The sequence below is a fragment of the Aotus nancymaae genome, unplaced genomic scaffold (assembly GCF_030222135.1).
Source record: "Aotus nancymaae isolate 86718 unplaced genomic scaffold, 86718_ANA_hifiasm-v0.15.2.pri h1tg000033l, whole genome shotgun sequence".
Classification (NCBI taxonomy): domain Eukaryota; kingdom Metazoa; phylum Chordata; class Mammalia; order Primates; family Aotidae; genus Aotus; species Aotus nancymaae.
This window is the reverse complement of record NW_026988447.1, coordinates 11,436,059-11,448,289: the sequence shown is the minus strand read 5'-3', so window position 1 is coordinate 11,448,289 and position 12,231 is coordinate 11,436,059. Positions and strand designations below refer to the sequence as shown.

Sequence of the window (12,231 nt, the reverse complement as noted above, 5' to 3'; positions counted from 1 at the left end):
AAATTACATAGTTATAGGGTGGGGGTCTTGAGAAACTTTAGGGGGAAATTTTCACAAGGCTAAGAAGGAACAACGGTTGAAGTTTGCAGGAGAAGAGCAGTCAGTTGAGGCAGGAGCTAGTTGTTTCACTTCTCTTTGTGGCCATCCTGTTACTTCAGACTTTCTGGCTCCTGGAGACCATGAGGAGGTGTACGTGCAGGTCACCAAGGTTATAATGGCCAGGCTTGGACTTGGAGGCCTGACCCTTTTAATTAAAGGATGAAAATCGAAACTTCTCAATGAAGAACTTTTGCATGAAGATGCAGTATTAGAAAAGCGGTTCTCACTTGCATTTGCCGAAGTTTTCTGGGGACTACATAGTGCTACAAACACACATGTGCGTGCACGTGCATGTGTGTGAGTGTGTGTTTGAAATTAGAGCATAATGACAAAGCCATTTTGTTTAATGCAACTCTACTTCTGCATAAAGACTGATGTAGAAGGAGACAAAGCCAAAGGTGTTACAGCGACCTAGATTGTAGCTTCTTTGATCCACAACTCCAGGGTGCTCTTGGTCACTGCTTATATTCTCTACGGTATACATTTATACTGCTCAGTTTCTGAAAGAGCATTTTATAATAAAATAGTCATTCAAAAGCAACAGATGGAAACAGAATGTTTTTTCCTTCTTTCTTAAGCTGGACGGACTCATTTTTATCACTTGGCTCAGTGTGAAGAAAGGACTACTCATGGATATTATTTTATTTTTTATTTTATTTATTTTTTTTGAGACTGAGTCTCACTCTGTCATCAGGCTCGAGTGCAGTGGCATGGTCTTGGCTCACTGCAACCTCTGTCTCCAGGGTTCAAGCAAGTCTCCTGCCTCAGCCTCCTGAGTAGTTGGGATTACAGGCACAGGCCACCACACCTGGCTAATTTTCATATTTTTAGTAGAGACAGTGTAAGGGTTATTGCCGAGTTTAAAATGAGGAAACTGAGACCAGCACAAGAAGATTAAATGCGAATTTATTAAGCTCCAGGGCGAGGTTCTGTGGTCCGAGAAAGGGGCCAGAGAAATCACGCTTGACTCCTCTTGGATGTGGGGTTGTATAGGGAGTGGAGGCGTTTTGATTGGTTGTGGGGAAGCACGACATGGACGGGACAAGTTGCCATTGGCAGGCAAGCAGGATGCAAAATGCTATTGGGCAAGTTTTGGTGGGGCTTCTTTCAGATTTTGGCGAGGTTCTTTATCGGTTGGCTAGGTGCTGAGTGCAGAGGCTAGTGTTGAGTGCAGATTTGCATGCTGAGTGCAGAAGTGAGCGTGGGGGAGTTTAATGGCGGGCTAGGTGCCGAGTGCAGAGCTTGGTGTTGAGTGCAGATTTGTGTGCTGAGTGCAGAAGTGGGCATGGAGTGGTGACGTGGTTTCTAGGCGTGGAGGAGGGTGGGCGTGTCCGAGCTCCCGGGGAGGCGACTGGCCTTACAGACAGGATTTCACCATATTGTCCAGGATGGTCTCAATATGTTGACTTTGTGATCTGCCTGCCTCTGCCTCCCAAAGTGCTGGGATTACAGGGGTGAACCACTGCACCCAGCCTGGGTATTATTTTAAATTACGTTGCAAAGTATGCATGAAATGCTTTGTAACTCTGGGTTTTGGATAGAGCTGACATGTGTCTTGTAAGGAAAGCATGCTATTTCAACACTTCCTTTGCATTTTTTGATTTTTTAAAACCAGGTCAGAAGGGTAGGGTATTATCTACCCTTTTCTGATCTATTGTATATTTCCATCATGCAGTAACAGCTTGTGTAGCAGATGGAGAGTCACCTCGTCCCTTGGTGATCTAAGTAAGACTATCTTGATCTCCAGGTCCACAGTCCTGGGCAGGTCAAACCCTCTCCATACTTCCCATGACTTATTCCTCTTGCTTTTTCTTTGTCTCCATTTCAGAAACATTGTGGACTATCTAGTCCCATCCAACATCATACCGAGATGTTGAACCTCCATTATCTCCCAAACATCAGATCACAAAAGCATTTTGAAGATTTAAGGTGGCAGAGGGGAGGAATCACCAAATTCGTGAATAGTCTTTTGCAGTCTTGATAATTCAATTTGCTCATACTCCAACACTTTCCAAAGTCTTGGTAGCTGACAAAAGGCCCTTGTAGAACTCTCTCAGCAATGCGGACCATTTCTGCTACTTGTTTATGGCAGTAATCAGCCCAAGCCAGATGCCCTGGAGTGCTGATGAATAAAAATTTATGATAAATTAATAAATCTTATTGATAAGACTGAACTATCACTCATAACCCCTAAAAATATTCTCATCATTCAATAAAACTTCTAGTCTTGGATGATCCGGGTAAATAAGGTCATCCAGAGAATTGACAAGTCCTTTATTTTATTATAGAGTTAGGGAATAGAAGTGCAGTTTTCTTACATGGATATATTTCAGCAGTGAAGTCTGGGCTTTTAGTGTAGCCATCACCTGAATAGTGTACATTGTATTTATGAGGTAATTTCGTATCCTTCATCCCCCTTCCACCCTCCCATCCTCTGAGTCTCCAAGTCCTATTTATATGTACTCTTTGTTTTTGCTGATTTGATGAAACCTGGAAACTCTGCTGGGAAGCAAAGTTTCAACACATTCTGAGAGGTGGTTCTAAGCTTCATGCCCTGCTTGTGACACCAGACAACGTCAAGGAAACTGAAAACAGTGGTGAGGACTTCCCCTTCTCATGCCTTCCAGGGCAAGAGCCACCAATCTCAATAGGCTAAATTTAATTATTATTTATAGATGATACCGTTATATTCTGTTCTCAAAAAAGTGTTGTAAAAGGTACCTGATACTTGAAGCATAAAATTGTTACTGAAACAAACAAAATTAGTTACCAATTAAAATTATTGGTAACTAATTTTAAAATATCACAATAATTCAAATCCCTTTGAATTTAGATATTTCTTTTTAAGATTAAAAGCACTGAGCTGGGCACGGTGGCTCACACCTGTAATCCCAGCACTTTGGGAGGCCGAGGCGGGTGGATCATGAGGTCAAGAGATTGAGACCATCCTGGTCAACATGGTGAGACCCTGTCTCTACTAAAAATACAAAAAATTAGCTGGGCATGGTGGTGCCCAGCTGGGATAAAAGTTCATCCCAGCTACTCAGGAGGCTGAGGCAGGAGAATTGCCTGAACCCAGGAGGCGGAGGTTGGGGTGAGCTGAGATTGCGCCATTGCACTCCAGCCTGGGTAACAAGAGAGAAACTCCATCTCAAAAAAAAAAAAAAAAAAAAAGCACTGAGCCTAGCAAAGTGAATCTAGAAGGGTGGTATTAGATTGACATTGTAGAAAAGCACTTTCATCTGGATTTTCAATGTGCAGCTAGAGGGGTGGCCTGTGGATAGCGGGCCTGAAAGAGAGAAGACAGTAAATGCTTAGGAACAAAACCTACATTTTGAGTGGGCTTTTTTTTTTTTAATCTGCGGAAAGTCATTTCCAGATATACTTTCTATTTGTCACATTCTCATACATTTTTTTAAACTAAAATTTTAGTTTAGAATCAAGTAATACAAGAAGAACCAGGCTGTTTCTTCTTTGATTACTTGATGATGCTTTTCTTCTCTTTCTTTCTTTCTTTCTTTTTTTTTTTTTTTTTGGAGACGATGTCTCACTCTGTTGTCCAGGTTGGAGTGCAGTGGGCATGATCTCTGCTCACCACAACGTCCACCTTCTGGTTCAAGACTTTCTCCTGCCTCAGCCTCCCGAGTAGCTGGGATTACAGGTGTATGTCACCACGCCCAGCTAATTTTGTATTTTTATTTTTTAGTAAAGACAGGGTTTTACCATGTTGGCCAGGCTGGTCTTTAACTCCTGACCTCAAGTGTCCCACCCACCTCATCTTCCCAAAGTGTTGGGATTACAGGCATGAGCTACAACATCCGGCTGTATGCTGCATTTTTTTTTTTAAAGCAGGTGCTATATTTATTTAGTTTCATTATTTAATATTTAATCCAACAGGGTCAGTTCCCCTATTTCCAGTCCCAGAATGTGCATATCTCGATGCTATTTTAAAATGTATCATTTCTGATTCATTTAAATTCCCAATTCCATTTTGGCTATATTGATTTTTCTTTAAGTGCTCTCTGTACTGGCTTAACATGCAGAGGATATTTTATTCAGAGCAATCTCTCAGGAAGAGATTCTAAGTCCCGGTGTCAGAGGGAGATGTACTCTGGGCTGGGGGCATACATGTCAAAGCGGAGCACTGAGGAAAGAGGAAGGACAGGGAGAGAGACTCATGTTCATGCCTCAGGATAGATTCAGTGGGAGAGGCAGAAGCAGCAGCTCCAGTTTCCTTCTGCTTAAATTTCTTGATTTAGTATCACATTCTCTGTGGTAGAAGGAAATATCATTGCACATTGACCCTGAGGCAGGAAGAAACAACACTGTGGCTCTTAAAAACGGAAGAGAATTGGATTGCGGTGTTTAAATATTCCCACTCCCCCGCCCCATCGGCCCCCCCACCCCGCCCCCCCGCCCCCCGCCGCCTGGTTGGTATCCTTTGTCTTGGCCCTCCCCCACCAGGGCACTGTTCAGCAAAGCCTCAAAGAGCCAGCAGGCAACCTTGGCATTAGCTACAGCGCCCCCCGACTCACAGTGGGTGTTCTCTTTGTAGGTCTCTAATCTAATAAATGATTCGGCCTGACTCTGCTGAATTGATGAGCCCCATGGGGTCCTATAGCTCACAAGTAGGCAGACTGAGGTCTTTCGAATGGCTAAAAAGGATTGGAAGAATTTTCTGGAAATGTTTGCTGAAAAATTTTCACCCACGTGCAATCACGATATTTTAAAACAAACTTCCACTTCTATCTCACTACTATGTTTTGTTGCAATTGCTTGTTTGTTTAATTAGCTGAAAGTTTTTGGAAAGCAAGAAACATGTCTATCGCTCTATTCTATTCTCAGGACCCAGTATAGTCCTAAGCATTCAGCAGTCTCTCTCTGTGTGTGTGTGTGTGTGTGTGTGTGTGTGTGTGTTGTGTATATGTGCATATATACATATATAATCTATATGCATATACCTATATCTATATATCTACATCTATAATGCACATCTGTGTCTACATACATCTGTATCTATATCATCTATATCTATGCCTATGTCTATATGTGTATATCAACATCTGTACTTATACATGTCTATATCAATATTTATTGAGCTCTATTATTCTATTCCAGATATTTCTGTACATCACATATCCTTCAATATATTTTTTTTTGAGACAGACTTTTGCTCTGTCTTCAGGCTGGAGTGCAGTGGCAAGATCTTGGCTCACTGCAACCTGCCTCTTGGGTTCAAGCGATTCTCATGCCTCAGTCTCCCAACTAGCTGGGATTACAGGCACACGCCACCACACCCAGCTAATTTTTGCATTTTTGTAGAGACAGTATTTCACCATGTTGGCCATGATGGTCTCCATATCCTGACCTCATGATCCACCTGCCTTGGCCTCCTAAAGTGCTGGGATTACAGGGGTGAGCCACTGCACCCAGCCTCAAGTTTTTTTTTTTTTTAATTCATGTATAAACCTGTGAAATAAGCATTGCTTCAGAGAGATTATACATCTTCCCAAAGAGACACATATAAGTGTGTGGTTGGACTATAATTCAAATCAAGTGTTCTGTGAATTCAAAGCTATTTCACATTGACTCTTGTACAGTTAGAAAGTGTGTTTACTCTAATTATATTTCTTGGTAAAAGAAATGACATTACAGCACTTTAATGAAAACCTGTGCTCTCAACCCATTTTTCTAAAAATAGTAACACTTGTAAATGTAAATATAAATATGAGGAGTCATTATTCAGCATTATTGGGTATTCCACTTTCTCCTAGTGCCCCAATAAAGTGGCAATAAAAGAATAAATCACACAAGCATAAAAGAAAGAGAATTGAGAGATTGGGGAGATGTGTTAATTTAATAAACTTCCAAAAGATAGAGAGATGATCGGTAAAACTTCATAATATTGTCCAGAGAAAACTTTCATTTTACTATTTAGAATAATCTTTTTTTCTTTTTTTTTTTTTTGGCCAGGCTGGAGTGCACCGGCACTGCCCCAGCCCCAAACCTATAGAACTTAGGAAGTCAGGCATTTACCCCAGTAACAAGCAAATTCTAGAAATGTTTTCTTTAAAGGGATTAAAAGGCGACTCCACTGGAGAAAACTATTGCTTCTAGAGGCGATAATACAACTTAAGGGATAAATGTGGCATTTTGATGGAGCTCCCAAGGACAGGTTTGCCTACTACCTGCTTATCGCAGATATGGAGCTTTCTGGCAATATAAGTTCTCGGAGGGTCTAACGATGGAAATTCACACAGCTAACTAGGTATGATGACCCAGAAGTCCATTCTTAAGCATGAACTGAAAACAAAACTAGCCAAACAAATGAGAAAAGTAGTAACATGAAACAGAAAAAGTCGTAACATGAAACAGAAATGAAACAATCACACACACACACACACACACACACACACACACACACCTCAAATCTATACAAAAGGAGTAAGAGCTATGAAAGAGCAATGTCAGAAAATAAGAGAGATTCGATGTAAACAAATTAACATATTAGATGATAAATGCAATTTGCTCTGTGCGTGTGTGCGTCTGTGTGTACATATGTGTAGAGAATGATTATTTTAAAAATTGGCATTTTACACTATTTAGGAATTGAGTTGATTTTACTATTTCAATACTCATTTAGATGATCATTCAGAAAAGGCATTCAAAGGATGTTTTCTTGTTGTTTGTAGTTTTCTTTTTGGAAATTAGATCAAAATTTTTAAAAAAAATATTTCCATATTTCCTGAATCAAGATTCTTCTGCTGTTCTCTAGGTACTGGATGACTCACTTGGCTAGAATGAGAAATGGTATGTTGTGGACAATATTGCTCTTTAGAAAATAAATCTAATTGACATGAGTCATTAATATTAATCCAGTATTTTAAATTCTCTCCATTTAAATATCAGGTAGTCATTCAGCAGTCTTTGTTGACTCGAATTCTTCATAGACCTAGAGATAATTAAAAAAAACAAATCTGACTGTATCTCTTATAGCCTTGAAATCCTTCAGTGGCTTTCTTTTGCCTCTAGGAATCCCATGATCTTCTACTGCCAACTTGTGTTAGGATGCGTGTTGTGTTACTTTTGGAGTGAAAATAATAAATTACTTTAAAATAGTTTATATTCTCCAGGACTTCTTGTAGAATAGTCAAACATCATCTTCCCTATCTTTACTCCCTAACCTCCTTACAAACTGATGCCCTAAACTGTTCAATCTAGGAAATTAAGGACTTAAAAGGAACCTGCAGATGACCATGTTGTTTTGTACTGAGTCTACCCTAGTCAGCTTGACTGTTGAGGGTCATAGTGCTCTAGTCCCGTTGCAGAGTAGATAAGAGAAAGGCAGAGCTGAAATAAGGGTTCATTATTGCTGCTTTGAAATCACTAGGAGCAAGAGAAAATAATCCAGAAGAGAAAAAACACTGTGAGGAAAAGAGTAACAGAATGAAGATAAAACATCTGAGAAGTTCATAATATTGTCCAGAGAAAGCCTTCATTCTACCATTTAAAATAGGCTCTCATAACAACTTTGCACACATGGTTCACAGATTGCTGATTTTTACAAGACTATAAAGAGGTACCCAGGTTTTTAAAACAGTAGAATAATATAATAAATAATGTTAACTTATTTCTTTTCTGTGTGTAAATTAAATGGGGATTAGGTGGTGGTGAGATTTATAAGAAGAAATTATAATCATCTGAGAAAATAGGACCTGGATAGAGTGACTTCTGGGAAAATACTGTACTAAAGCTATCATTCAGACTTCACCAAATTGCTAGAAATAGAGTAATATTTTCTTTTGTCACTCTTCTGTATCTAAATTCTCATATTTTTAAGCTGAATAACAGTATATTAATTTTTCTTTCCTAAAACTTGGCCTGAAAAAACTCATTTAAGTTTATGTGATGAGATTATTGCATCTTATTAAAATATCTAGACCAGGTTACAATTTGTGGTCTCTTGTTTGTTTTCCTGGGCTTTCGAATCTCTTGATTTATTACAGCTGCTACCACAGAAAAATAAAGAATCATTAGAGACTCTTATGAATGATTGTACACCAGCCAATTGGAAAATCTAGAAGAAATGGACAAATTCCTGGATGCATACAACCCGCTAAGACTGAATCATGGAGAAATAGAAAACCTGAGCCGACCAGTAATAAGTAACAAGATTGAATCAATAATAAAAATGCCACCAGTCAAAGAAAAGCCCAGGATCTGATGGCCTCACTGCTGAATTCCACCAAACAGTTAAAAAGGAACTAATCTTCTCAAGCAATTCCAAAAAACTGAAGTGGAGGGAATGCATCCAAACTCGTTCTATGAGTTAGGTAAACAATCTACCCTGATACCAAAACTAGACAAAGACACAACACAAAAGGAAAACTATAAGCTAATATCTTTGACATTGGGTAGTATCATCATTTTAACAATATATTCCAATATATGAATATAGACTACCTTTCCATTTAATTGTGTCGTTTCCCATTTCTTTCATCAATGTTTTATAATTTTTACTGTAAATATATTTCACATCATTTATTAAATTCATTCCTAAATAAATCTATAGATGCAAAAATCCTTAACAAAATACTAGCAAACTGAATCCAACAGTACATCAAAAAGATCATTCACCATGATCAAGTGGAATTCATCTCAGGGATGCAAGAATGGTTCAATATAGGTAAATCAATCAACATGATATGTTACATTAACAAAATGAAGGATAAAAACCAAATGATCATTTCAATAGATGGATTCAAAGAATGCATTTGATAAAATTCAATATTCCTTCCTGATAAAAGTTCTTCACAAGTTAGGGATAGAAGGAATGAACTTCCACATGATAAAGGCTATATGTGACAGTTAACATAATATGAATGGGAGAAAATTGAAAGTTTTCCTCTGAGATACGGAACAAGATAAAGATGCCCACTTTCACCACTTTTATTTAACATGTTACTGGAAGTCCTAGCCAGAGCAACTGGGCAAAAGAATGAAAGAAAAAGGCCATCCAAATTGTGAAGGAGGAAGTCAAATTGTCTGTTTGCAGACAACATGATCTACAGGTGCTGTCGAAAATCTTTACAACTAATTAACCAATTCAGTAAAATTGCAGTGTATGAAATCAACATATAAATATAGGAGGTGTTTCCAGATGCCTATAGTGAACTATCTGAAAAGAGATCAAGAAAGAAATCCCATTTACAATAGCTGCAAAAATAATATCTAGAAATAAATTTAATCAATAAAGTGAAATCCATTTATAATAAAATTTATAAAAGGTTAATGAAAGAAATTGAAAAGGACAAAATTAATGGGAAGATGTTCCATGCTCATGTACTAGAATATATTTTTAAAATGATGACACTACCCGAAGAGATCTACAGATTCAATATAATATTTATCAAAACACCAATGACATTCTTCATAGAAATAGAAAAGCAATCCTAAAATTTGTATGGAACCTAAAAAGACCCTGAATAACCAAAGCAATCTTGAGCAAAAAGAACAAAACTGGAGACAGCCTGCTACCTGACTTCAAAATATACTACAAAGCTACAGTAACCAAAATATCATGGGCTGACATAAAAATAAACACATAGACAAATGAAATAGAATACAGAACCCAGAAATAAATTCACACATTTACATCTAATTAATTTTGACAAATATGCCACTAACACACATTGGGGAAGGGACAGTCTCTTCAATAAATGGTACTGGATAAACTGGATATCCACATGAAGAATGATGAAACTAAACCCCCATCTCACACCATGTACAAAAATCAACTCAAATGGATTAAAGACTTAAATGTAAGACCCAGAACTAGAAGGAAACAGGGGAAATGCTTTACAACATTGGTGTGGACAAGGATTTTTTGGATAAGACCTCAAAAGCACAGTCAACAAAAGCAAAAATAGACAATTAGGATTACATCAAACTAATAAGCTTCTGCACACAAGAGAAACAATCACCAGAGTGAAGAGACAACATACAGAATGGGAAAAATTATTTGCAAATGATCAATCTAACAAAGGATTAATATTCAGAATATATAAGGAACTCAACTCAGTAGCAAAGAAAAAGTCCATTCAAAAATGGGAAGACATTCTTCATGGAGAGTTACCACGGTTTCCTACTTCAATGGTGCTTGGAGGAACCGAGTATCTTCCCTCACCCCAGCCTGTGGCTCACAGCCAGCCTTCCACCACCTCCTCTCCGTGCCATCAGACAACCCCAAGGCTCCCGAGGGCTCCAGCGCTGCGCAGCCTCCGTGGCCGCCGCCTCTCCTTAGCCTGCCATGAGGACTGGTGTCCCCTTCTGAGGTGCTGGAACTACCACCAGGACTCAGAGACTGCCATCAACCTCCAGATCAACCTGGAGCTCTACACCTCTTATGTCTACCTGTCCATGTCTTACTACTTTGACCTCGATGATGTGGCTTTGAAGAACTTAGCCAAATACTTTCTTCACTAATCTCATGAGAGAGCATATGCCAAGAAACTGATGAAGCTGCAGAACCAGTGAGGTGGCCAATCGTCCTTCAGGATGTCAAGAAACAGGACCGTGATGACTGGGAGAGTGGGCTGAATGCGATGGAGTGTGCATTACATTTGGAGAAAAACATGAATCAGTCACTGCTGGAACTGCACAAACTGGCCACTGACAAAAATGACTCCATTTGTGTGACCATTTAATGGAGACAAATGTGTCCTGGTGGATTTTCACCTGAAAGAGCAGATGAAATCCATCAAATAATTGGCTGACTGCAGTGACCCATTTGCACAAGATGGGAGCACTCAAATCTGTCTTGGCAGAATCTGTCTTTGACAAGCACAGCCTGGGAGACAGTGACAATGAGAGCTAAGCCCTAGGCTAATTTCCCCATATTCATGGGGTAACTTCCTGGTCATCAAGGTAGTGCATGCATGTTGGGGCTTCCTTTTGTAAGTTGTGCAAAAGCATCCACTTAATCTGTTCCATTCCTTTAAATAAAGAAATTTGGTATCACCCCCAAAAAGAAAAATGGGCAAAAGATTTGAATAGATATTTCGCAAAAGAAAATATACAAATATATGTATATATATAAAATCAAACATCACCTATTATTTGGAGAATGCAAATCAAAACCGCCATGAAATATCATCTCATCCCAGTTAGAATGACTACTGTCAAAAAGGCAAAAAATGACAAATCCTGGTGAGGATGTAGAGAAAGGGGAATGTATATACTGTTGGTAGGAATGTAAATTAATCCAGCCATTGCGGACAACAGTGTGGAGGTTTCTCAAACAATTAACGGTAGGACTACTATATGATTTAGACACTCCAACTAGTGGGTATATATCTAAAGGAAATGAAGTCAGTATGTCAAAGAGACATCTGTACTCCTATGTTAATTGCAGCACTATTTACATCAGCCAAGATATGGAATCAACCTTCAGTAGCTATCAACAGATGAATAAAGAAAATATAGAATATTTACACAATTAAATACTATTTAACCATAATAAAGCATGAAATCTTGTCATTTCTGGCAACATGGATGAGCCCAGAGAACATTATTTTAAGTGAAAGAAGCCAGTCACAGAAAGACAAATATGGCATAATCTTACTCATATGTGGAATATACGAACATTTATCCCATAGAAGTAGAGAGTAGAATAGTGGCTACGAGAGAATGGGAAGAGTCGGGGAGCGGTTGGGAAATGTGTACAGAGTTACAGTTAGATAGGAAGACTAAGTTCTAATGTTCCATTCCACGGTAGGGTGACTATAGTTAACAATAATCTATTGTTTATTTCAAAATAGCTTGAAGGGAGGGTTTCAAATGTTCTCACCATAAAAAACTATTAATGTTTGAGTTGACTGATATGCTAATTGTCCTAACATTATACATTATATACACATATTGAAACTTTATACTATATCCCATAAATATGTACAGTTTTTGTGTGTCAAGTAAGAATAAAACAAAAAAGAAAGAATATAGGCTTAAAAAGAAATTAGCTCATATTTGTGATTAAAAAACAGCATTTCTATTTAATATAAATATTTTTTTCTTTTACATTTGAAGACCTAAATGCTTTGCAACATTATTTTTCCCTAGTGGACTATTTTTCTT

At 38.4% G+C, this 12,231-nt stretch overlaps 1 pseudogene; it reads left to right on the top strand.

Moving 5' to 3' along the window:
- Positions 1-8,892: 8,892 nt before the first annotated feature.
- On the top strand, positions 8,893-10,975 carry LOC105714584 (ferritin heavy chain-like; annotated as a pseudogene).
- Positions 10,976-12,231: the final 1,256 nt, after the last annotated feature.